General features: G+C 36.7%; 1 protein-coding gene across 5 annotated transcripts in view; it reads left to right on the top strand.

Moving 5' to 3' along the window:
- The window catches only part of FIGN (fidgetin, microtubule severing factor), a 107,454-nt gene that overhangs the window by 48,615 nt on the left and 32,693 nt on the right, over positions 1-26,146 (top strand). Inside the window, exons 1-2 of one of the 5 annotated variants that reach the window (XM_054070252.1) lie at positions 6,049-6,135; positions 6,943-7,103. The exons of 3 other annotated variants lie outside the window; for them this stretch is intronic. The gene's annotated coding sequence lies outside the window, so the exon portion shown is untranslated. Of the gene's footprint in view, positions 1-6,048; positions 6,136-6,942; positions 7,104-26,146 lie in introns of those variants that run through there. One more of the 5 variants, XM_054070253.1, reaches the window with a different exon arrangement.

Here is a 26,146-nt window from a genome sequence, read left to right as displayed (position 1 = left end):
TTTTCTTCTCTTGGTGTCATTTTTACATGGTTTTTTTTTTTTGTTTTGCCCTTTTCTAGGAATTCTGGAGCTGACCTTGCTCTTTGATACAAACATTGAAGAAAAAAAATACTTCATGTTTAAAGAAAAAACCTCATATGGACTGTAGAGAAGGTGTATTTAATATTAAACGCTTGGGCTATAGAAAATTCAAACATTCCTTGTCCATAGTAGAATTGAAGCACATTAGTTGAAAGGTTTAAGCAGCTTAATTTAAAAATGCAGCTTTTTTTTTTTCTTGCAAAAGTCCAGTTGCCTGTTGTTGACCAAGTTGGAGCCACCTAGGAAGGTCCTGCCCTCAACCATTTGTTACTTCTCTCAACTGGAAGTTGAAAGAAACTACCACAGCTGCAGTAAAAGAAATTTTAACCTGAGGTGTTTTGCTTGGTACTGAAGCAGAACAAAATTGCTCCTATCTCAGACGGGAAAGTTTGTCTCAGATCGATGGGCAGATACTAGGAGTTGTGTGTTGTAATTATTGAAATAGTTGCATCTGCACCTCTGCTCATGTCCCCAATTTTAGATAAGCTGTCTAGTTATCATGGTGTTACTGATGCACATTTATCTTAAATCACAGATTGGGAACTATGCTGTTAGTGTTTCACTTCACTGTTAACACACCTAATATATGTAAACAATGTTTATATTTTTTCACCAGAGCTCTACTCAGTTTAGTATTTTATGTGCATTTTATCTAGCACATAAGAGTAAATTTTATTTTATAGTGGCAACTTTCTGCTACACTTCTTCCTAATTTTTTAACCAGACAGAGAACACTGACAGTGATAGCTTACATGCATGTATGTATGTGTCTGTGTATATGTATTTATATATACATACATATGTATATACACACTTATATTTACAAATGTGTGCACATATATACATATATGTGTGTATGTGTACGTATCTGTGTATATCTGTTTGTGTGAATGTCAAAGCATGAAAAGCATAACTATGATAAAAATCCATGCAGTAGGGTATACACGAAAACCTGTAAACTACAGCGTATTACCAATTTTAGAAAAGCTTTTCTAATGTTAAAACCAAGATCCACTATCAACATACAATATCACTAGTCCTCTCCTTTCCCCACGAATTTAGTGCTTAATGTGATTCTTTTGGCTTTAAAATTGAATAATTTGATTAGTTGCTAAAGCTGTACAGTAAGAGGGTATTTCAGAAAGAAACGCAGACTGTGAAATTCAGCTGGGATACTTACTGAACTGTTGATATTGTTTTGTCAAAAACTGATTTAAAATGAACTAGCAAATTGCCGAACCATCTTAGTATGGGATGTGGGAAAGTTAATATATTAAAGAAACGCTATAATGAGAAAAAGTAGTGCCATTTTAAAAATAATATTTTAAGAAATTCACTTATACAGACAGTAGGACAAAATCATAAGCCTTTATGAGCCCAATAAAGACTGCCTAGCTACTGCCACTTGATACAATACCTTTCTTATTGAACTTGGAAAAAATCTACTATGGAGGCTTTTTTTGTGCAATATAGGTTTAGGTGGATTTTTAATTTAAAATGGAAGAACGATGATACTGTGGTAAGTGTCGTTATGACCAGCCAGGCTGGTGCACAACACCCTGGACCAGCACATGCACGCAGTAGCCAGGGCTAGTACCTTTGCAGCCAGGGTGCTTTGGTTTGATGCGCTGTTATTGCACTGGCTGTACTGGCCATCAATGTGGCTTGGTGGTGGACTTCTAGTAGTGCCTGTTTTAAAGACAGAAGTATATTTTTTCTCTCTTCGCAAGGCCTAGGAGTATTATTTTTGATTTAGAGACAGGCTGTGCAAGGATCTGAAGAAGAAGTAAATCCTTCTTATCTTATTTGATGTGGCTTCTTGTGACTGGCCCACTGCATGGGATGTTATGTGAAATTTTGGAAGATCAAAAAATGAGGTGTCATTTTACTTCAGCTCACTTAGTGTTTGTTTAAATAGTTAACGCAGGCGTGTAGAGTACAGACAAGAGATAAGAATGATTAGTATTTGTATTTTGCTTTGTTTGTGTGTAGCTGGTGGTCCCTCTGCAAACTACTTGGTGATAGTAAGAGAAGGTGGAATATTTGCATTTTCTACTCCTCTTACCACATGACTCTTGTCTGCTTCAGTCTATTCTCACATATCCTATTCATGGTGTGTAAGTCATTGCAAGAGTATGGGCTGTTTAATTCCTGGTGACATACTGAGCAGTAAAAGCCTTATTATGGTATATTGAAAATAAGGATTTTCATTAAAAGTTCAAATGCAAGAGAATAGTGCTGTTGTTTTATAAGGAAGCCTGTCCTTAAAGGGAAAACAGTTGAAAAGATTTCCACCTGAAATTGTATTCTAAAATTTCAAGCACCAAGTGCTATTATTGTATCTGAAGCATAACAATGAGGCGTTTTTGAAGTCAGTTGGCTTTGCTTATTTGACAGTATTTTAGTGAAAATCTGAATCCTGTCAATGTTGGTAACACATTTCTCATTCACTTCAGCAGCCTCCGAGTTTAACTTCTATTAAACAGTTGCTGTCATTGGCCTGGCTGCTCAGGCAAGTACATGGCACTTCCTTTCCCATGTACTGCCATGGTGGCTCTGTCTTTCCATTTCTCACAAGGGAGTTTGAGTGCAAATCCCACGCAGCACAGAAGGGTGTTTGCTGGCAACACCTGTGCTGAGTCTAAGCTAGTGCGTGCAGAGCTAGGAGGAGTGGAAAGATCAGATGTCTGATAGTATCCTCTATACATCTACAGTATTGAAAGATCATCTCTCAAACTATTTTAAGCTAAAATGATTACATTTCGAAATATATTGTTTACACTTTTAATTGAATTTTGCCTATCCTGCCATCTTCAGCAAGTGTTAAATAACTTGAAAAAATCTTTCAGTCTGTGCTTATTTATAACATAGTGGCTGTAGTTAGAAATTAATTACACTACTGTTCCTAAAGCCTGCCTCCCTGTCATGGTTTAGCCCCAGCCTGGCTAATTTTGGCAGCTAAAACTGTGCAATTGGGCTCCCACATCCCTTTCTCCCCTCTACCAGGGAAAGGGGAAAGGGAAATGAGAGAAAAAAGAGTTGTGGGTTGGAAACTAAAACTACAGCTTTAATGAAATTATAATAGTAATGATGATGAAAATAACTAGAAAGTAATAAATATGTACAAATATATAAGATCATGCTCCCACCCCTCAATGACTGTATGTCACCACAAATACAGTAGAGCAGACACAAGGGAATAGGTCCACAGTTAGGAGGGAATTGGACTTGGGAACTGGACTCAGGAACCCACGGATCCAGGACCAGGAGCAACCAGATAGATGAGGCCATCACTGGATGTTGGCCATCAAAGAAGAGGATGAGACCCTTGTGGTCTCTTAATTTTATACCGAGTACGGTATATATGTGGAATGGGATACTCTGCTGGTCAGTTTAGGGTCACCTGTCGTTTGCCCCTCCTTGCAGGTGCAGCCCTTTTTCAGCCAGCTTGAGGATGCCCTTGGTTGCTATAGGAATAAGTATAAGCATTAGCCTTTTTGCATGCTACTGCCTTGCATTGTCACTTCTAAAAAGGGACACTGTCTCAAAAGCATGCAGTTAGCTTTCAGAGAATGAAGTTACTTAGAAAAACTGAGTCACAAAACTGACTCTAATTTAGCTCAAACCACAAAACCGCCCCATCAACAAATTCCTTGTAAAGAGCCTCTTTGCAGCTATAAGACTTTTCAAAACATACTCCCTATGAGCCATTCAGGAATCAGCAAAGGGTTCAGATGCGTTTCCTTCCTTGGGAGCCTGAGCCTACCTTTCACCTGCTTTTGCACCCTGCCCTCTTCTCCCCACCACTTGGAGAAGGATGTCTGAAACCAGTTGCTTTCTTACTGTGTCCTCCCACCTGCTCTGCTCCTCCGTACACAAGTGCCTCCACAAGCAGCAGAGGGCTTCTCTGGGGAGAGTGAGTCCAGCTGTTTTGGCAGCCTGCTGCTTTAGCAGCTGGGACCCAGCTCTCTCCTTCAGCATAAGCAAAGCAGGCTTAATGCCACTCATCAAAATACGTTTACCGTGGTAAGCATGGGAAAATGAGCCAATGGAAATGCAATATGAATAACTTCAAAAATTGCAATTATGACTAACACTTCAAGTGCTGTTTACTTTAACATTTGACCAAGATAATGCTGCTAATTTCTTTTAGCTCAATGCAAAATTTAGACTCTGATTGTTCTAATTGGCAGAAAAGGGAAAGCTGCCAAAAACACATACTGATTTACCTCCCTCTTGATTCTGTTGACATAGCTGAAGTTGTGCAGGATACTAATTGTTAAAGAAAGTTACTTCTGGGCTTATTGTTTTTTCTACAAACCCCTGTCTCTGATCTAAAAGCTCAGAATTTAAGATCCTCCAATCTAAATGAAAAAATCCATTAGCTCATCTTTTCAGCTCTGAGTGTCCTGTGACTTTGGGGATAGTGGCTTAATTGATCTTTATTAATTAAAATCACAGATGAGACAGTCACTAGAAGACAGCGGTAATGGCTAAAGGAAAAAACATCTGTGAATTTGATATAGACCATTTAAATATCATAGCCTATAGAAAAAACATATGAAGCATTTGGGGAAAGTAGTTCAGATCTACCACTGAACATCTTCAGATTCAGACACTTATGAAGATTACATACTGACATGAGAGTGAACTGGTCTAATCTAAAATCCATTAGGCTACCAGATCTGTCATTAAATCAGTAAAATCCACCTCTTTGGTCTGTAGACTAGTGTGATGCATGGATGGCAGAGTGATGTGGGGGAACCTCTCACTGCCATGAAGATATTTATCATTGTAATAGAGCACAAACTGAAGGACCTCATGTAACATGCAGCAGAGACAACAGCCTTGATGTTCCTGTCTCCTAAATCTTTTTCAAGAAAAGGAAATTGCAAGTACTCTTGGAAGCAGCAGAAGCAAGAGGAATGGCTTATTTCCCCTCTCTTTGTCTCCTGTAAGCATATACCAAACTATTTCCAAAGAATTTTGTCTTCTTTCACTGAAATCTTTGCAGTTATCAGTTCACAAAATTATTTTCTGTTTCTAACAGTATTTTCATAAGAAGTAGTATAGGTTATACATCGCCCATTTTATCCCTTTGACAAGTCTGAGGCTCTAAAGATATTTGTATTTGTCATACTTTATTTCTACATCTTTTCCTGAGTAGGCATAAAACAAGGAGTGAACTTTTAGAAAGAAAAATCTCTCCTAATGTTAGAAAGGGTACAAAAATACTTGGAGAACATTAGTGGGGGGGAAAGAAATAAATAAATACATAGATAAATGGACACTAACACCACTCCCTATTAAGAGAGATTTTCACAATATCTCATGAACAACCACCTGACTAAAAATGTATTCTAGTGCAGAATGTTTAGTTACCTGTGTAAGCAGCATGATTGCAAGATCCAGAAAAATATTTAAATAACCTTTCAGAAAGTAGCATAGAGTTTGAGCCAGGTGGCTTCCTAATGTCAGTATTTTGCATAGCTAAATCAGATGCAGTGGTGCTGGTTGGTGACGCTGGTTATATTAGCTGGGGTTATGGGCTGCTGTTTGCTGGCAAAGTGACAGAAGTAGTGGTACAAGAGTGTGACTTCTCTGTCAATTAAAGCCTAGCAACATTTTTCAAATGTTTATAAAGAAAATGAAAGAATTTTTGGTATAGATTTGGTCAACCTGAATATCAGGACCTTTTAAAACTGATGAATCTGGAGTTAGCTAGCTGCCTGTTGACATTATTTCCTTCATGCTATCAGAAATAATACGGTATCAGACAGCTAAAACAATGAAAAGTTTGGTGATTGTTTAAACCATATATGTTGCTTAACACATTGTCCAGTTTTCATATGAACCCTATTCAGTAAGGTTGAATTGTAGTGAGTCCTTATTTGCATGTGCATACATATTTTTATGTTATTAAATATCAAAGTTTCAATGTAACTTTCCCTTTTAGGTTTGTAACAAGTGACCCATCTGCAAGTCTTTATGGCTTATGCATCTGCTAAGGAATGGTATCTACTGTGTACTATTTTAGCCGAACTGGCATGTAAGGTAATATGGCTTAGTCCTTTTTCATTTCAATTTATGTTTTCTTGCTTAGGCTCTGGGTGAAGAGGGTACATGTGGACAGTGACACTGGTTTAATTTATTAAGCCACGATAATTTGATTGAATGGTTGAGTCTTATCAAGGCCAGGCAGTGCAATAGTTTTAGAGTGAAGAAGTATCAAAGGACAGACATCCTTGAAGTAACTTTCCCATACTTTCTCCAAGCTTTGGTTTATTTTCCTTTTTTTTTCTCTTTAATTTTGCATATTTTAGGACTGACATGGCAACATTTTAGGTAGATCAGAGATCTGTCTTTTGGGGAAAATGAAGCATAGGATGCCTCTCCTTTCCTCGGACTCCTTTTTCTGTGTCAATCTCCAACCTTCTTTGCATCCCTCAGGTGCTTTTGTCACCCTATACAGAACCTGCTGCCAGTGCTATCACATATCACACAGCAGAAAGTGCTCATTTTATTCCTGCTTAACACTGTGGATTCACACCCTACAAGACTTCTCGCTGAAATCCAGCCTTGGAGAGTTGGCCTTCTCAGTTGGGGTGGCAGGGAATGCTAACAGTTACCTTGGCTGGAAGGCATCAAATTGGAGAAACAGAAAACAGGGGCCTGGAGAGTGGGAAAGCTCTTGATGGTGATTAGTTGTCATCCTGCTTGTCAGAACAAATGAAGAAGAGGAATACAATGTTTGCACTGTTTGAACAAGCCACAGAGAGCAAGTTAGATGGTAAATGTGGTCATAATTTGCCTGCCTTTCTTGAAACTCCCTTGGTGCTATTAGTGTTTTTCTTTTTTCAGGTAGAAAAGCTTTTACAAATACATACTTCTGTGGAAACTGAAGTGCACTGAGGTTGTTTACAGACGTGGTGTGCAAAGATTTCTGTGGTTTAAGTGGTAGTACTTATTGTATCTACATACTGCAGGCTGGTACAAGGTGGTGTGTAGTGCCATTGGAAAAGGTAATGTATTTCAATATTGCACATGATGTGGATTATAGCAAGCTATAGAAGTATATATTTAGAAAGGTATGCTTACATAAAGTAAGCTTGTGTCTAAGCTTTATATTGCACTTGATTTAGTACTGTTGGTAAGCCAATTATGGTATTTTTTTGGAAAAGTATCTGGAATGTAAACTATTTTGTCGTATTATCCTGTGATAATGTGCAGTATCAGGCTCTGCCCCTTGCTGAACTGCCAGCACACTTAAGGTGACCACAACTATTACTAAATAAGAAAATCAGCACTTCTGTGATTTGTGCATAAAGAAACATGGAGTAACCTGTAGCATTTAGATAATGAGTTTGGGGAAGAGATGGAAAAATGCTACTCTACAGTTTATTTTACACATGAAAGTATTTTATACACAGCAGAAAATTTTAGTATAAACAAGCATCAATTAAGAGAACAAGTATGAGCATTGTTGGAGAATAAGGTAAAAGCTGTGATGTGAAAGGCTCTCTTGGGCAAAGACAGATGACTGACAGTGGAAAGATTTAAAGAATTTTTATTGCCTTGCAACAAAATCTGAATCTGTGGAAACTAGTAAAAATTGACTGAACTGAAACAGAGACCTATAGGAAGCAAAAGACCTTGTTTGAAAACCAAGTGCTTGGACTGTCATATCTCTGGTTGGTATAATAGTTACCAAGCTAGATAGAAGAACATCAGGCTGCATCCAGAGTCAGAGATTTTCCTAATATATTGCAATAAATAGGTAAATAAATAAATAGAAATCAATAGTAACAGTAATTGTAGATTCATTATGTCACTGTGGTGTAAAGGATAGTGATGGGAGAATGTAAAGAGAAACATATTTATCTTTATCTCTTTATAAAATCATTTTACTCTGTTAGGCAGCTCAGACTGTTCTTACTGCTATCTATCAAATTGCATTTGCCTATGCATCTCTCTTCTTTATCTTTTATCCATGTTGGTAGGGGCCCAGTGGCAAAGTATCCTGCTGAAAGGCCAAGGCCAGAGTGTCAGCATTACCCAATATGAGAAACAGAAATTGTGTCCTAAAGCAGAAAAGTGCAGTTCTTGTGTGCTGGCTCTGACTGGCTGTGGTGCACAGAGCTTTAGGAATTGCAATGGCTCTTGGCATTTCCTTTAGAAATGTGCCATATTCCACACCATCACCAGCAAAGCTCTGTGATGGACATAGATATTCTCTATCGATCTGCTGGGCCTCCTTCAGACAGAAGCACGTATGTTTTTTTGTTCCTGTGTATTTTGGATGAGCTCAGAGAAGACCAGTAGAATAAATGAAAAGTGTTCTGCTTCAGTCAGTCTCCAAACAGTGCCAGATTTTGTATTGTGCAAATACAAGCTGATAAGTATATACTTTGCAGGCTGATGCATGTTTTTACCAATATTTTGATATACTGAAGTTGGAATGAATCAAATTATGTTTATAATACAGCTTGCAACGTAATAGTGTATTCCATATGAGTAATGCACAGTGACAAGCAATTAAATTTCATTTTTCTTTATTGACCATTTGAAGGTTTAAAATATTTATTTGGCAAGTTTGTGTCTCCTTTTTGTTATTTTTAAGGATATGAGTACTTAGCAGGCTCGTACTCTAATGATTTTTATGTAATAGAAAGCACATAGCATATGAACAGTGATGTGAAACAGATTAATTAAAATCAATGTTATTTCAATGAATACTAATTGAATTATTAATGCTTAGATCAGGGTTTTTCCCCATTTTGTGATTATTCAGCTTGCTGGCTGATGACGTATGCATTTCTGTTGATGAAAGCCATTTCTCCATCTTCCTTTATCGTTTTGGGTTTTTTTTCTTCTCTCCTGCCCCTCATTAAAGGAATATATTACCAATACTAGATAGATGATAGAGACTTGCTCGTAGACAATTTACTTTTTTCAGTACTGTCTCCATCATCTTTTCCAACCCTGAGCACAATAGCATCTGTTTTGGAAGTAGCCTAAAAGCTCTTCAAGTGCACTTTGATCAAAAGTGGGATTGACTGGTGTCAGGAGGGCTATGGTGTGAGACCCTAGCTTTGGTTAGGGTGGACTGTCAGAAACTGCCAAGTCCTGATGCCCAACAATACTCCGTGAGCCCGCTGCTGCTGGGCTTTCCATTCTGCTGGCCCTGTGCATTCGAGTGGGTGGTGGAGAAGAGCTGTGGAAAACCTGCTGCCTAGCTCTGGGTTGAGTAAAGTGGCTCTCTTCTGCTCTTTGCCCTGACTACTATTAATATCCCTTCCCCCAGGCTACTGGACCATATGATTTCAGCTGAAATAGATTAAAAGTTCCTCTGTTTTGATGCCAACAGTAATGTGATAAATTTGTTTGCCAGTTCTCTGGGATTTTTGTTTTCATAACTTGAAGGGATAAGCTTAGGGTCCAAGGAAAAGATTCTTTTCCTGCTGAATTTGGAGCATGGGCTCTCCCATCCCCAACTATTTTAACAATTATATTATTAGAAAGTAGTCTATTAAGAATATGTAATTCACCTATTAATTATTTACTGCAAACAGAACAGTTTTGTGTGTGTATATTTGCACAGAGCAGAGGAGACAGCATTTCCAGGAAAGTCTGTTATCAGGAAGTCCAGTGCAGTAACTGGCTGAGATAGTTGTTTCTGCAACAGTAGTGCAGGTAGAATAAAACATCTTTTTTCCCCCATAACTAACAAATATTGTCCGGAAAGAGCAAAACAGTTTGAAAGGATTCCTGCAGTGGAGGATTGTCAACAGGGCCTTGACAAATGAGCAGTAGTTTTGGGGACTGCTATGGAGAAGCTACAGTTCATACTATTGAGACCTTTGGATAAAATGTCTATGGCATTATATTATCTATATGGTTCAGTATGCTACAAGAGCAGCTACAATACATGTAGCACATAAACAGGGAAGGACAACAACTTAGTATATTACGAGTCTTCAGAGAAGCTAATGCTCTTGAATGACGTTTGTTTAAATATTATTTGTTGGATTACAATACATTATCACAGATTCTCAACTGAGCTGTAATTCTATGGTTTTCAAGCCAGATAGGATTTGATCTTCAGTTGAGACATTGTACATCTCAATGATAAAGTGCAATATTCCTGCCTTCAGCAGTATCTGTAGTTCTGTCAGCCACATGCGGAAGAGCTTTTTCCCTTCACTGTGAATCAGCAGTATATATTATTTCAATTATTTATTACAACTGCTGCTTATAGAAACTGCATTAACCAGTAGTATGCTTTGCATTCCCGTAATGCTTTCTGTAGTACTCTGAAACCCTACTGTTTTGCTATAAAACATGGCTTAAATTGGAAAACAGTTTAGGCAGTAACAAAGAAAATGAAGTGGTAGTTGAAAATTAGATCTGTTACCATCACAGATTCTGAGTGGAGAAATTCTGAGATGAAGTCATTTGTCTAGTGCCTGTGTCATAGTAATTCCAGCCCTCTTAAGAGTGGACACAAAATGTTTTTCACTTATATTTCCTCACATACCTTTCTCTTAATTATCATCTCTACCTGATGGGACGCTTAAAATACTTTGGATATACTTACAGCTCTGATGTCAAGCAATAAAGGGTTCATGAAAGTCAATTCATGTATTTTTCTTTTTCTTTTCCTTTATTTTCTGGCCCCATTGATCTTCATATTTCTATTGCTTGTTCTGAATAAGAGTTCTGATAGGTTGCGTAAAAAGATTTCAGTGATCCCTAGCCATTCACCCAAGTAGTATTTCAACACTGCTAGCAATTGAAGGAGGAAGGAATGTAACTTTTCTTCACATCAAAGGAAATACTCTTAATTTGTTTGGCAATAGCGCTGGGAACAGCTTGGTGTACTTATAAAATATTGTACAATTTGCTGCTGCTGTAGTGGAATAGGATTAATCAGTCGTCCGGAGAAAAGAATGAAATTACTCATATGTGGGACTTGGCATAATACAGTGTCCAAGCCCTAAATCTTTCCTGCTATAAACCTAATTTCCCCACAGCCCTTTCACATAATTTCTCTCTAGATATTAGATAAATACTGTCATTCTAGACTTTCATCCAACCCTAAGGATCCCAAAGATCTTGTTATTTAAACAGGTTGTCCATATTTTAATATGAGCGCTTAACAAATACTTAGGCAAAGAGTATGAGTCACTACAGAAGATTTACCCCACTGTTTCTTAGTTAGATAAGAGGAATTGTTTAGGCATATCAAGGGTTCAAAATTTGTTTATTTGAGTCTCGGATCTACAGCATTCCTCAAATTATGTTCTGATAAAAGCAAGAGACAAGAAGTTGTTTGGATTTGGTTTCTTGACCAGCTGCTATAAAACTTTCAGCTCAACCATTTTCACTCTTCCCTTGAATTCTCTTTTGTTGAATGATGTATCTTAATGGGTGGGAGTAACGTCTTGTATTCATCTAACTATGGACTCTTATTTCAAGCTTTATCTTAAGAAGGATGGAATTGAGGAAGAGAGACTAAAGGGTCCTTCTTGGGGTAAGGGAACTTATTGTTTTCCTCCTTCAGAATTATTTCAACTCTTGACTTAGAAGCTACTGTTCCCATTCTAATACATATGAGATTATCATGATTTGAATTTGATATATTTAATAGAATTCTAAAGGAGAGGAAGAAGGCATCCTAGATCTTTGTCATTTGAAGTTGGCAACAGATAGGAACAATTACATCTGAAATGTCTGGCATATTTCAAGGCATATCTTTATGAAAAAATAATATTTTTGCTCTTTATGCCAAAGGAAGATATTCTTCTCATTGTCCTTTGCAGCTGGGGTGCTGTTTCAGGCAGTAGTGTCATATGTTGAGCTTTCACAAAAAGTCAAGCTTTTGCATCTTATCTGTTCATTGGTACAGTAATTAATAATTCAGGTCTACAGATTGTCCAGTACAGACTCTTTGTCATGGGACTTATTCCATGAGATAACATCCTTTCATCACAGAGACACAAACATAGAATGGTTGAGCAGTATAAAGCAAAGTAATTCTCAGTGCACTCTTCTGCAAGGCTCTGCAAGAGAAAAGCTGTGAGACCCCTCAACGTGCTATTTAGATGCTTGTTTTTCCATCGTTATTGGTCTCCTGTAACCAAAGTAATTTCTATATAAAATACTATATTATTTCTTTTCTCCTTCCCTTCTCCTATTTGTTATTGGTTTTACTTCTTCCTGTCTGTAATAGGTTAACAAGACACTGGGTAGCCATGCAAGACAAGGTAGATCTGATTTCTTTACCTGAATTTTTATCTTTTTCAAGAGTGGAGATTGGCTTCATCAGAATTTGTCTTGTGTTTATGTAAAAGAGTCTTTATGCCTTATAAGCTTGTAAAGTTAAAAAAAAGATATATTTTTTTATTACTGATGAGACACTATTAAATGGGAAAACTTCAGGTTTTGAAATAATTGCTGATGGAAGAAAAGTAATGGAGACAAGAGACTTGTAAGTTCTTCTCAGACATTTTTTGAGAAATAGTTTTTCTTAAGTAATTTTTGGTCTTATATGTCTCCTCAGCTATAATAAAGTGCCTGAGCTTTAAATTGCGTGTGGTAATGAGAGGTGACATCAGATTAAACCAGAATTCAGCAGTGGGACTAATGGCATGTTTCGTGCAAGTCTGGTTTCTGTATACAGACACCAGAAAAAGTTGGAAACAAATCTTTTGTAAAAGGTTAAGAGAATGGCATGCATGTGTCCGTTTGAAAATTATAAGCAAAGAAACTAAACTTGTCCTTCGAATGGGCTGCCTGCTATTATTTTTGAGGGGTAATATGCTGTAAAGCATTATCTGATCATGCGCCAAAAGGCCTGTTTGGACTTTATCTTTTTTTTTTTACTTTTTACTTTTTTCTTTTCTTGTTGACATGACGTGGCTACTTTAGAGAGCTGATTAAAGAAGTTAAAGGTGTTTAGTCTTATTTCTGGAGTGAATGAGTGAAAGTAAGTAATAATAAGCTTTTATTGTTTAGTTACTGATTATGACTGAATGGCACCTTTCAGAGCATTGAATCAATACATTCAAGTCAGAGTCTGCAAAATGATTGACTCGGAGTATGATTCCAGAGCTGAGGTGGCAACAGAGGAGGGGGAAAATGTGTAATGCACGGAGGAAAAATAGGAAGTCAATGAGTAAAAGAAAAGATGCTCAATAGATGCTTCCTTTGGTGACCTGGTTACCTTTTATAAACATTCTACAAATATGCAGCTGACAAGCGGAGACCGATTAAGATAGGATAGGTTTCTGTTTAGTTCAGTAGGAAATACTGTCTTTTTAAAAGGTGACAGGAATTGTACAACTGTTTCCTACATCAAGAATCTGGACAGATGAAATTATGGCTCCTGATGATTCAGCATCAGCAGCTTTTCTGAACTTGTAAGTTACCGGAATAATTTTGTCTTTTCTTGGAATAATTCAATAAGTTAAACTTTTGTTCTAGTTTCTCTGTTTCTCTTTGATAGTAATTTACTGTCTATTCCTTTTGTCTCATATTTTGAGAACTCTCAAATTGCAGTCTGTCCTTGGCAATAACTGGCACTTGTCTTAGTTTTTGCCCATGGGTGTTAATCTAAATGCTTGTTTACTGATACCATAAACATTTCTTGTTGGAGATTTGTAGATAATGCTGTCTCTGCCATCATGCTTTCTCCTGCACTTTAGTTTTAGGTAGCTTTAGTAAATTTTCTTTTAGGGACCAGAAGATGAGATAAACATATTTATCCTCTTTGAAAGTGTATACGTGAATTTTCTCTGAAATATAATAAAATCTCATCCCTCCCCAGACGTAGTGGTTCCCAACATTCGGATACTCAGCAGAGAGCAAAAATCGTAAGATGGTTTAATGTAGCATACCTTTTAGTATGGGAAAAGACTGACAGTAGCTGTACAGTCAATTATGATCTTATTTGCTCTGTAGCTTTTCTCCTCTGATTGTCAAAAACTCTGCTGCTTTCCTGGCAAGGAGGCTTCTTCTGACAGACCTTATTACCAGGATATATTTTATTCTTATAGCAGGATTGGCTTCCACAATAACTCTAGTATTGTATCATTGCTAAGTATTCCTCTCCAGTACTTCAATCACTGCTTAATGTTGCCAAAGACAATATGATTCTGATGAAAACATGGCAAAAATTTTCAACAAAGGTATAATCTACTGAGTCTGGAGAAGTATCCAGCTGCTTTCAACCAGTTCCTATCAGGTCAAATAAGAAGCACTGCAGTTGCCAGTGAGCTTTCTTGTACAGACCCTTCCAGAGCAGGAGATAGAAGAATGACACCAGGTTCACTTACCAACTCATCACACTGCCCTTGAGGAACTATTACAGCTCAACAGATTAATCAGATAGATTAATACTCTTGCTCTCTGGTGATTACCAGAGGTCTGTTTTGATGGCTCTCATTCTGGCACTTTTCCCACTGAAACCCTTTTCCATGTTAAAGTGGAACTAATTAATTCTAGGGCAATACTGAATGGTTTCTTTCAGGTTAACAGTTCAGCTGGTTTGTGTCTGGATGCTCTAAGTCCCACTGAGATATCTTAAACCAATTCTCCAGACACTGTAATAATGTTACCTTACTGGATATACAAGCTTTTGAATAAGTGAGGTGTAAAGTAGTTACGGTCTTAAACATTTATGAGTTTGAGTTGCATGGTTTATTTTTTCTGTCATGAAGATGCCATGTTTGTCCTTTACTGAAGATCACCTGTATTTTTTCAGTAATACCTTCAGATAGACAGCATTCTTCTGCACAGAGATCATAATCTGCCATGTGTTAATAGCACATGTCACTCTGCTCCAGAAGTGGCCGCATTGTGGTGACCACCTTTAAGACAGAGTATCTATAATATGATAGCAGCTGAGAGGTGTGACGGTTGACATAACACAATGAAGATGATACCATGGGAATTATATGCAAACTTTAGCAGAGGCAATAATATATTTATTACATTTATAGCAAAGCAAAAAATAAACCTGCCTGCTTCCATGATTATCAAATATTCAAAACCTGTGATTGTCAGATAGTCAAAATAACCACTGCATCCTGAATGACAAAACTTTAAATTAACATCTTTTTTCTTCCTGCGCGGATAAGATTTAAGAGTGAAATGACATATGACAGTGTTTCCTTTCTAAATAATTTTGATTTTAAAACTGAATTCCTTGTCTAGTCGTATTCAAAAATAGTAGAAGAAATCCAAATATTGGCCTCCTTTTGAGAGCCTGTAATCTCCTCATCTTTCTGTATATTTTCAACTTGTATTGAAAATACTTTCCGCTTTTATATTATTCAGACAACGTAGCCTAGTGTACTAAAAAATTGTGTGTCTACAACATTTGAAAATCAGCCTTTTAAAACATGATTATGAAAAATGTTATTCTTTAACTAGTTCCAGAGAAAATGTAATTGTGAAAGACTTTACCAGTGTGAATCTTCTCTGAGGAAAAGCATTTTGAAAGAACCAGTTTGGCACACTGCTATCTCGATTTCTAAACACCAGTTCAAGAAATTTCAATTTGACTTTAGGATAGGCACACTCCTACTGGAAAGCACACAAGGTTCTGCAGTGATTTATAAACTTATTTTTGCCAACTCAGTGCTGTGATGCTCAATATCTTGCAAAATGAACTGTCTAGAATTAGGCACTTGGTAGCCTTGAGCACCTATTTGTTCTCTGAAGGTTTGTGCTTAATTGATTTACTGCTTATTTCTGAAGGTTTTTTAAATTTATTTTTATTTTGCTGCCATCAACAATCTTATTTCTTATTGTTTTCCTTTGTATTGGAGCATAATAAACTTGACTTGGAACTCTTAGCATGTTTATTCTGTGTTAGATCCAAGGCTAGTGAAAGACATCCCCAAAGGGAGTCTGCCATTTCTAGTTGTGTCTAAAATAATCTCTATACTGCTGTGAGCAGGGATTGTCACCAAAATCCCGAGATGATCTTTGTGTTGGGGAAATAGTATTACAGTGGTTTGATGATTTGCCGTAACTGAATAGAAAAAGCACAGGAAGGCCTTGAAGAAGATGAAGTATACGATCCTTCAATTCAGTTTGCAGAAATAAAGGTATTCTTGAGAAAATATAGACAAAGCAGTGGAAATTCAGCCACTTCTAATCTTCACTAGATTGACAGCTGTATTTCTAGGTTATATATCAACTGTCTGAAGTACGGAAGGCTCTGATTTTGCCCTCAGTGTTGGGAAGGAGCAATAAATATATTCCTAATTTCTTTTCAAAAACAACTGAGACTTGTATTCGAGGAAAAGCTGGGATCATTTGGCAAAGGTGACAACACTATTCTTGGCTTTGCTGACTATTATCCTTCTGGAATGATCTAAAACAACGGATAGTTCCATGTTTTGCCCCATTGCAGGTGATATGGCCACTGTACTGATTGTCTTATATATTCCCTTGAGGTTGTCTACCCATTCTAGTGTGATCCATCCATCTTCTTTGTTCTCAGGAGTTGTACAAATGGCTACAGTCCAAGATAAGCTGAATAATCTTCTAAATCTCCTCGCAATAGTGCTGAGAGAAGAGGTTCAGTCTTTGTACGCCTAGTGTCTGGTATCAGACTGTAAGGGAAATAATAGCACAGCTTAAGATCTAACAGGGAATTAAGCATACAGCTAATTTGAGGTACTATGCTGTATTTCTACAATGACAAAAAATTCTTACATGATTCAAAAAGAGCAAATTGAGTTGGAAGGGACCTCTTGAAGTCATCTAGCTCAACCTTTTGCTCAGAGCAGAGTATTTTGAAATTAGATCAGGTCAGTCAGAGCCTTGTCCTGTTGAAGTGTGACAAACTTCAGGCATGGAGAATCTCCAGCCTCCCTAGGCAGCCTGTCCCAGGCATCAGCAGTCTTGAGTATGGTATCTGTACTACGCCCTTCCCTTCAGCGTGGCCACCGAAACACCGATTGCTTTCTTGATCGATAAATTTGCAGCATGGTGCATTTCAGCTTTTATTGTCACCCTATGTAGAGGAACAGTAGGCAACAGCTAAAATATGGTTTGCAAGGTACAGTTTTCAAAAGTATGTTTTAGGTTGGGGGAAGCACATGTACATAACTGTCATTGCACACAGTGGCAAAAATCAGATACCTCTACCTCCAGCTCCAAGAGTGTCACTTTGGTTTGGTTTTTCCCTTCTGGAATTGTCACTAAAGGAAAGATGGAGAAAAACTGATACATAAGCACTAGTTAGTTTCTGAAGGGAAATGACAGCAATGAAGCATATTTAGTATAGTAAAGAGATTGTCAAGTGAGGACATTGTTTATCTGAGCTTCTTGAAAGTAGAGACGTTAAGGAACAAGAGAAATTCTTCAGAGAGGGACATGGGATAGTACTAATGGATTGGGAGAAATAATGGGATAATAAAATAATTAAGAAAGGAGAAATTTCACCTGAGGCTGTCAAATAGGACATAACTGATAGGAGATGGAATTTCCTAGGTTATACTTGAAGAAGAATTAATTCAAGAAGTGTCAGTTGGCCAATAAATCATTTCAGCTGGAATTACAGAAGAGGTTTGTAGCTTCCAAAAGAAAATTGTGTTTGTTTTTGTATGTGAGATCATTGTACAGCATGCCAAACTCTGTTGGCATCCAGGACTCTCTGAGCAAAGGCTGTTTCATCATTTTAAGCACAGGCATCTTGTAGGTTACTGTGCAGTGAGACTTTTATTTATTTGTATTTCAGTTGTTTCCTAGCTAATCTTAATATGAGTTTTCCAAATGTTCTGTTTCTCTTCTTTAATTTGATCCAGTAAATCCCTTTTTTGGTTGGGGAGAAAGGTAATTTCCAGGCTGGTTTTGCTTCATGTTTTTACCTATTTGCAATTTGTAACAACTCAAAGAGCCTGCTGGCTTTTGTGCAGACTGCTGTATTTGTAGTCAGTGTCAGGGTTACCAGTAAGTAGCCAACAAGCCCACTATGGAATGGAGGTGACATTATCAGTCATCTTTTCTCCTGTCTAGACTTGCAAGCAAGGGAAGTACATTCACTTGTCTGAGCTAGTGTAGGAGGTTGTATGTGTACATAGATAAGAAATTACCTTTATTTATGGGAAGAAATCCTTCTTCCGTTTTGAACTGGCAGGCTGAGTGAAACGGTTACAGTTCTTCTTTAAGTAAATGTCAGATTGATGCCAGTCTTGTCTCAGTCAAACCTTAAAACAGTTGTTATTGCAAGACAAGGCGATTTCTGTTCCACTGGCTGGTTGACCCTCTTGGACATGGCTTCAGCTATTTCTTTGAAATTGCCATTGAAAATTTTTTAGTTTAACATGAGCCGGCGTTTTAAAAATATTGATTTTTTGCAATTGCCCATAGTATTGGTAAGGTAGGGCGATTATTGGCTAAATGTGTTGTAGCTATAGTTTACTTTTCATTTCCTTACTGTGCAGTATGATCCGTGCTCTTCTATGTCATTCTCTTCTACTTGAAAAGCTTGACACTAAGTGGATATATATTTTTAAATATAGACAGGAAAGCTATTATTTTTTATTTAGCTTTTACTGTGTAATGGAATTTGTGACAAGGTTATTTGCTTCAATATAATTTTGTGTACCGATTAGTGTTCTTTGGAAAGGGCCTTGAGGCGTGTTGCACGAAAGACGCTATATGAGTAGGGAATGGAAGGGTAAACGACCTTCATTTAAATGCAGTCAAGTAATCATTATCAAAGTTTTAAGCAATTTGAACTGCCTAACAGGAGGTATGATGACAATAATTGCCAATGTCCTTAAAGGACAACTGTATCCATTTGATCACTGCCACGTCCTGAAAGTTCATAAAAAGAAAACCACTTTTCATAATCTCTAAGCCATATCTGAAGATGTCTATTTAAAAACCAAACCAGACCAACCAACCAATGTAAAAAAAAAAACAAAAAAAAAAAACAAAAAACAAACCCAACAGAAAAACACGTATTATAGAATTGATACTCTGGAAGTTTCTTCCTGTAGCCTGACAGAATTTTATCATGTCATAGTGTAGGTACCAATACCAGAGGGCATGATTGAATTATTATTAGTTAAAATAAAGAAATTTAAAAAAGGAAAAAGTGCATTACTATTTAAATAAGAATGAAGCAGGTGGTGCATTTCTTAAGAGGAACAGTTTTGCCATGCAAATGGAAGGAATGCAAAGCTCTACAATGCTGTTCTGAGCTTAAATTTTAGGTAATCAGGGACAGGAATTTAACTGTGCTGAAGAACTAAGCAGAAATGTATTATTATATATATATATATAATAGAGCAGAAAAGTATTATGCTTTGCAGGAGTTTTGGACTAGATGACCGGAGTTCCCTTGCAACCATTACCATTCTGTGATTCTGTGATTTTTTTCTGTTTACTCTTCTGCCTAGCCAGAATCATTTTGAAATATGCCTGCACATAGACATGCACAAACAGAAATTGACTTGGCCTGTTCTCTGAGGTGCCTATAGAGGATCTGGCCCTAGCTTGGAAGCAATAGTCCATTCCTTCGTGTGGCTCTGCACTAAGTTAACGTTTCCTGACTTTCTCTTAATGTTGTCATCACTGTCCTAGTCCCACCAATTTTCCACAGGCTAAGAGCTCTGTAAACCTTCTGAGATGGGTATATAAAATACAAAAGGGCCTAGGGAATCTCAAAGTCCAGTCCCCTGCTGTCACTATGTATTAAAGTATAAAATGATAAAGCTGTGTCTTAACATGAGCTAATTATTTTTGTCCTTCAGGATGCTGGTTGGTTGTTCAATAATGTTACTGCCCTGGGAGTTTCAAATCTTCTAATTTGCAGCATAAATTTATTTATGGCTGTTTTATACTTATTTATTCTTGTGCCAGTGTTATCTTTTTTACTTAAATAGTTCATCTCCAGTGTATATGCTTTGCTGATTATAATTTTACAGAGGAATCTTATTCCTATACCATCTTGACGGGGTAAAGCAAACCAATGCCTTTTATTCTCTGTGAATGTACACTCTTCATTCCCAGTGTCATTCAGGTAGCCCTTCCCCGTTCTTCTTCAAGTTTAAATTAATCTTCCTGGAAGAAAATCAGAATTAAAGTTCTGTTGAGGTTTCACTGTGTAATGCCATTATTACTTTATTTTTGGGGAAAAAAAGAACAAACTTACCTGTTTATATTCTACAACTGCATAGCTGGGTTTCATATTTACATGAAATTAGTTGGTGAAAGTCTGTCTTCTAATTAGCTCGTACATTTCCATTTTTTTCCTTTCCTATGCGATTAAGTTTCACCTTGTAGGATTTTTTTCAGTATTAACTGATACTTCATAGTACTACTTTCTGTTCATTATGTGTGTTTACCTGGAACATGGTATTGTACCTGTATGATAATTTGATTTTTCTCTCCACTGGTGGTGCCTTCTAATTTTGTGTAATCTGCTTATTTCCACTGTGCATTTCTACTTCTTACTGTCATATTCAGTAATGAATTTAAAGGAGTTTTGCAAACTTATCTCTGAATAGCTTTGTTACCAAGCTTCCTCCAGTTCAGTAGATGTTCTTCCCATACTGTCCGTCCTTATACTCCTTTTAGTATTTCCTTAACTAATTCCTGTCATCCCAGCTGTTAATGCATAACATAACTTATCTAACTGCACATCCACCTATACATGAGTCGGTAATTTCCTTTGCTTAAAATCAGCTGTATTATCAAAGAAATTAGTTCAGCGTTCATTACCTCTGATAAACACATTTTGAACTGCATCACTTTTTTCTGCAATACTTGTATGTGTTTAAACCTTGAACTAATAGAACTAATGTCTGGATCAATTTACCTCTTCTGACTCCTTAAATATCAGTTCGTCCCCCACCACTCCCTCCAAGTCCAAATATAATCTGGGAGTTTAAATGTCAACACACACCGTTTTCTATTTTTTGTTTTTCCTAAGGAAGACATGCATTTCACTATCTGTGTGATAGTGACTGCAGTTTCAATGTATTTTACTTTCCTGCAATAGCTCATTGTACATCCTGCTGCACTTCAAATTTTTCAGTTTTGTTTAAGAATGCCAGGAGTCAGAACAACATACCTTAAAAGTATTTCTTACTGATTGGATCCAATTCCCTAATTAGTCTATTCATGAACCATGCCATCTAACATGATTATTTGCATCAAAATTAGTATTTTCTTCTAGATATCTGTCATATTTCCCCCTCTGTTCTTTAAGCTGTTATTGTATCCCTGTTTTCTTGATTTCTTCCTTTCGTTGAATCAAAACCAGATGTGGAAATATGTGCTTTTCCCAATGGTCTTTCTTCTGTAGTTTACAGCTAATATATGCATAAATGTGCGCTCATTAATGAAGGGAGAAGAGAGATCTCAAGAGAAGTTTAGGGTAATAGCGACTAGATGCAAATTGTACTGCAAAATAAAAACTCAAAATTTGCCTTTCAGAAAAGGGGTCATCCTTTGGGCTTTTGATAGATCTTTCTTTCTCTGGTTTGGGCATTATTTTCTTTTTTTAGTATAAAAAATTCCAATGAAGACTTCTGGAAAACTTGGAATATGTCACACCATGTTGTAAGTCAACCCACCATGTATCTTACACAGGGGAAAAAACCCAAGTCTAATAAATAGGAAGCTGGGATAGATATGTCACTGTCATTAGTAAGTAACTTAATGTCAGTGACTTTCTTCAAAGTTTTGCTGTTCCTCTGGAGTCTCCCAGGCTCCATCATATAAACTAAACGGAGCCAGGACATACGCTCAAGTGTGGTTTCAACACCGCTAACCTTCATACTGTGCCACTTGTTCTCAAGGCTGGAGATTGAGACCTGGCGCAGTTCATTTGTTTGTATAAGTTATTTCTGGATAGAAAGAATATTTGCCAAGTTAGTCCCCCGTCTGTACATCTCACCGAAAGTATTTTTCCCACACAGCAAGAAGTGAGAAGTGTTTGTTGTTTTGTTAATTAGTAAGAAAGACTGATAGTAATCATGGCAGGAGGGAAAGGGCTGTGAATGAGGATTATGCCTGAGCTGTTAAAATTTACCAGGCTTCAGCCTCCTTTGGAATAAGTTGCCCCTGAGTTACTGGGAAGAATGGGGAGAAGGAAGGAAAGTATTTTGCTTTTTCTGAAGCAAATCAGTGCCCTATGCTCTGTCTGAGAACTGGGATTCTTTAGAACTAGGAATGTTGCTTCTACATCCCTAATTACAACACAGCTATCCCAGGTTTTGTTCTTTCTACATGCTCACAATTATTCTCCGCAAATGGTTCAAACCAAAGTAATTTTCTTTGTATTATATCATCTTCACTATCAGAAAAAGTGCTGCTGTCCTCTCTCCGTTTTTGGGATGCCCTCTTCTCTGTCCTCTCGAGGTGTAAAGCCAGCCTAGTCTAAATGAACACCTTTTGGACGGAGAGGGAGGGGAAAGGGGTATACGTTTCAGTAGAATACAGTCAGAATTTTAGGATGCATCTTTGAACTAAACAGATTTTTGTTTGAGCCTCCTGAGATTTTTCTCACCACTGTTACTCAGTGAAACTGCATTCATAAGATTATTTTAGCATGAAAACACAACTGCACTTAATTCCACTGGATTGCACTGCTGTTGCTTTAATCAGACATTGATGCGTATATCAGCTCTGCTGAGTTCTGAAAGAGATTTAAGAAACAAATATCATAAAACAAACATGTCAAAATAAAAATGCAATTGTAAGCCAAAATGTCTTGTGGTTTAGGTTGAAGGAAGAAAAGGAAAGCTAATAGAAGAAAAACATATGTATATTTTTAGCCACAGAAGGGGTTTATTCATTTTTCTATGCCACAGTGCTGCATTATCTCATAGAACAGGTGAATAAAGAAATACCATGGAGAATAATTTCTATAAGGACATTTTTTACATGTAACTAATTAACAAAGAGAGTTGAGATGCTTGCAGTGCTAACACAGGTATTTTTAATAAGAAAATTGCAGTAAAGCATCAGATTACTAAAGTAATGATGAAATGCTTTGACTCCACTGGTGGTCTTTTTTTCAAAGAGAAAATAGCCTAAGCCAAAAGGTTCTAAATTGTAGAAATGGAAAGCAAGATTTTAAAATAACAGTCTATGCAATGACATTACAACTTTATTTTTCTTTTTAGTTCCTGTATTTGGGGAGATTAATTTTTTACTGGGGAACTTCCTTCTGCATTATTTACTAGTTTTGCATCTTCTGATATACTTATCAACACTGCAGACAGAGGTCAGATTTTTTTTTTCACAATTCTCTTATTATATGACGTATGGTTATGACATGACTATTATCTTTGCTTCACTGTATCCTATCTATGAGAATGACCTTGCTCAAAGTGAACCTCCCCTGATTTCAAGCTGAGTAACAGTCAGTGTTTTTCAGTAGAAATCTGATGTTCTTGAGTAGAATTGTTGACTACAAAAGGGATTTCAATTGCTTGTTATTTCTTTAATTTCTACTTGCTCTGGGAAGCTACTTGCTATGAAGTATTTGTATTGTCACATTCAGAATTGATGACATTAAGCATGATTTTGACTCTATAGATGGCACCAAAATGTTGAACGAATAAATATGTTTCATTTAAAGCATAAGCTACTTTGTTGAAACTGAGAGCATATCTGTGTCCTTTCCTGGTGGTACAGCTGTGTAATAAGAGTGAAAAGAAATCTTATCCTTCCTTTCCATGTTGGTAAAATCCTTTCATAGACTCAGTTTTAGTGTGAATAAGGTAAGTGGTGCTTTAAATTGATGTAGTGTTCCTCAGTAGCAAGTTGAAAATGAAATTAAGCACAGTAATTTTCCCGTATAAATGGCTCCTAATGTAAAAGTTGTAAGCTAGATGTCATGAATCAACAGACAAATAAGTCTGTAGAGTTGGTACGCGAGAAGCAAGTTATCTTATTTAGCCACATTGAGACCAATTCCATTGTTTCCTTACATGTGATTTGAGCTAAGCAGTAACTTAATTTGAATACACAAAGTAGTCAACTGCTATCCCTTGGAATCAATTTTACAGAGACATTTAGTCAATGCTGTTTGGAAAGAAAAAGTTCAATATATACTGTAATACATTAATAACATCCAAGTTATTTTTTTGACCAAATATATTGAAGTGTTAGTGCATGCTTTTTCTTCTGGAGTATCTGTGAACATTTTCCTTGAGACTATATCTGATCGTTCGTGTGATAGGCTGAGCAGTGTGTGGATGGCTTTTATATGTGAGTGGGTACATTTTGTATTACTTAGAATAAACAAGGTTATATCTTCATAATGCTTTAATAGGAGTTTCATTGATTATATGTCACTCTTGTTAGTTCATAGGAGTTTCTAATAAGCATTTACCTAGGTGCATTTCCTGTGATGATGGCAAGTTTTCAATGGTTGCACCTCATTCATTGGCCGTATTTAGCATTATGCTACTTTTCATTTTCATTCATCTGTAAGATCGTATTACTTCTCATGGAAGTTTACAATGGTGATGGGAATACTGCATTAAAAGAAAAGTGGAAGGAAATTTATGCCTGTTACAGACAATAGTAACAAGTATGTGTGCCTCTTTGTTTGAGAGATTTTTTTTTTTCTTAGACATCCCTAGTCTTTTTAGACTACAACATGCACTGCGACAGTTCTGTCAGATACTGTGTATAATGTGTTCACATAAGCCTCTCAAAGCATAGATCTTCAATGTACGGGAGTTGTTTTATATCCCAGGCTTTCTAAACACTATAGTAACTATACAGACTGTATCAATCTGATAGTTCAAGACCAGAATTATAGAACATAGAATTGTCGTGCTGGGCAAAAGGTGAGATCTGTGTATTTGAAGTTTACTTAAATTGTTCTATGAAGTTATTTTTAGAAGGTACATTCTCATAACATCTACATAACCTGGTTTACTCTAATCTGATTTTTCCAAGCTTTTTAAGCAGTGCTGAAAATTACTTTAGGGAATAGATTTGCTTTTAAACTGAGCTTTCAGAATAAAGTTCGGGTCATTGTGTTCCTTAAGAGATTGGCTGAATGCCACTGTATGTTGTGACTGTCTTTAAATCTGACAGTTGGCCGCAATACACTTGAATAATTTCCACCTTTATTGTTAGGCCAAGGTATGGTTTCGATGGAGATGATTTCTGGCATTCACAGAAGGTATTATTGTCAGTTAGAAGTAAGATGCACTTCATCATTTTTTGCAGGTTTAATCATTACATTGTGCCCTGCATTTGAATTAACTGTAAAAAATATTTTAAAATGTAATATTGCATTTTGGTAGCCTTTGATGTTTGGCATAAATATCAAAAAACAAACAAAGCTTATGGAGCATATTTAATATCACAGTTATAGAAGGTGCTTTTAAAGGTTTTCAGATTAAAATAATTAAATTTCAGCAGTAGTCTAATAGATACGATAAAAACTAGATTTGTAGATGTAGATAATATCCTTTATTAGACGAGTGATTATAGCTTTAACTGTTGAAGAAGTGTTTGTGTAACTATTCCATCTGTATAAATACTCTTTATATCCATCTCTTTATAAAAAGAGTATTTATTATCTTTACTTGTTGTGGTTTTATGGTGGGATTATATGCAGTATCATGCCTCCTCCTACTGCAGTTCATGGCCTGGAGGGGAAGCTGTTTGAAGAAGTCCCATCCAAAGAAAGCCATGAATATGTCACATTTAGATTGCTAATACTACTGGCCAACTACAGGAAAGACTGATTATCATAAGTAACAGCAAAATTTTGCTTCTAAGAGGGAGCAAATATGGATGGAGTCAAAGTTAAATTCTGCACAAGCATGTTCCTGGTTGCTGAGAGATGCCGAGTTAAGAACATTGCCAGTACAGAAAATATAATTTACAAATGAATTGTTTTATGCACCTCTGGGGGATCATACCACTGCACAGACAAGAAGCCTTTGAGATGTCATCTTCTCAGGCAGTTCTGCATCTGCCCAGTTTACTTTATATTGGCAGAATAATAATGGGATTTTTTTTTTCTGATACATTCTTCTAAATCATTACCACTTACTTTGTT

This window comes from Cuculus canorus, chromosome 6 (genome assembly GCF_017976375.1).
Source record: "Cuculus canorus isolate bCucCan1 chromosome 6, bCucCan1.pri, whole genome shotgun sequence".
In the NCBI taxonomy this organism is placed as follows: domain Eukaryota; kingdom Metazoa; phylum Chordata; class Aves; order Cuculiformes; family Cuculidae; genus Cuculus; species Cuculus canorus.
The sequence above is the reverse complement of the archived record's forward strand: the minus strand, read 5'-3'. Positions and strand labels throughout refer to the sequence as shown.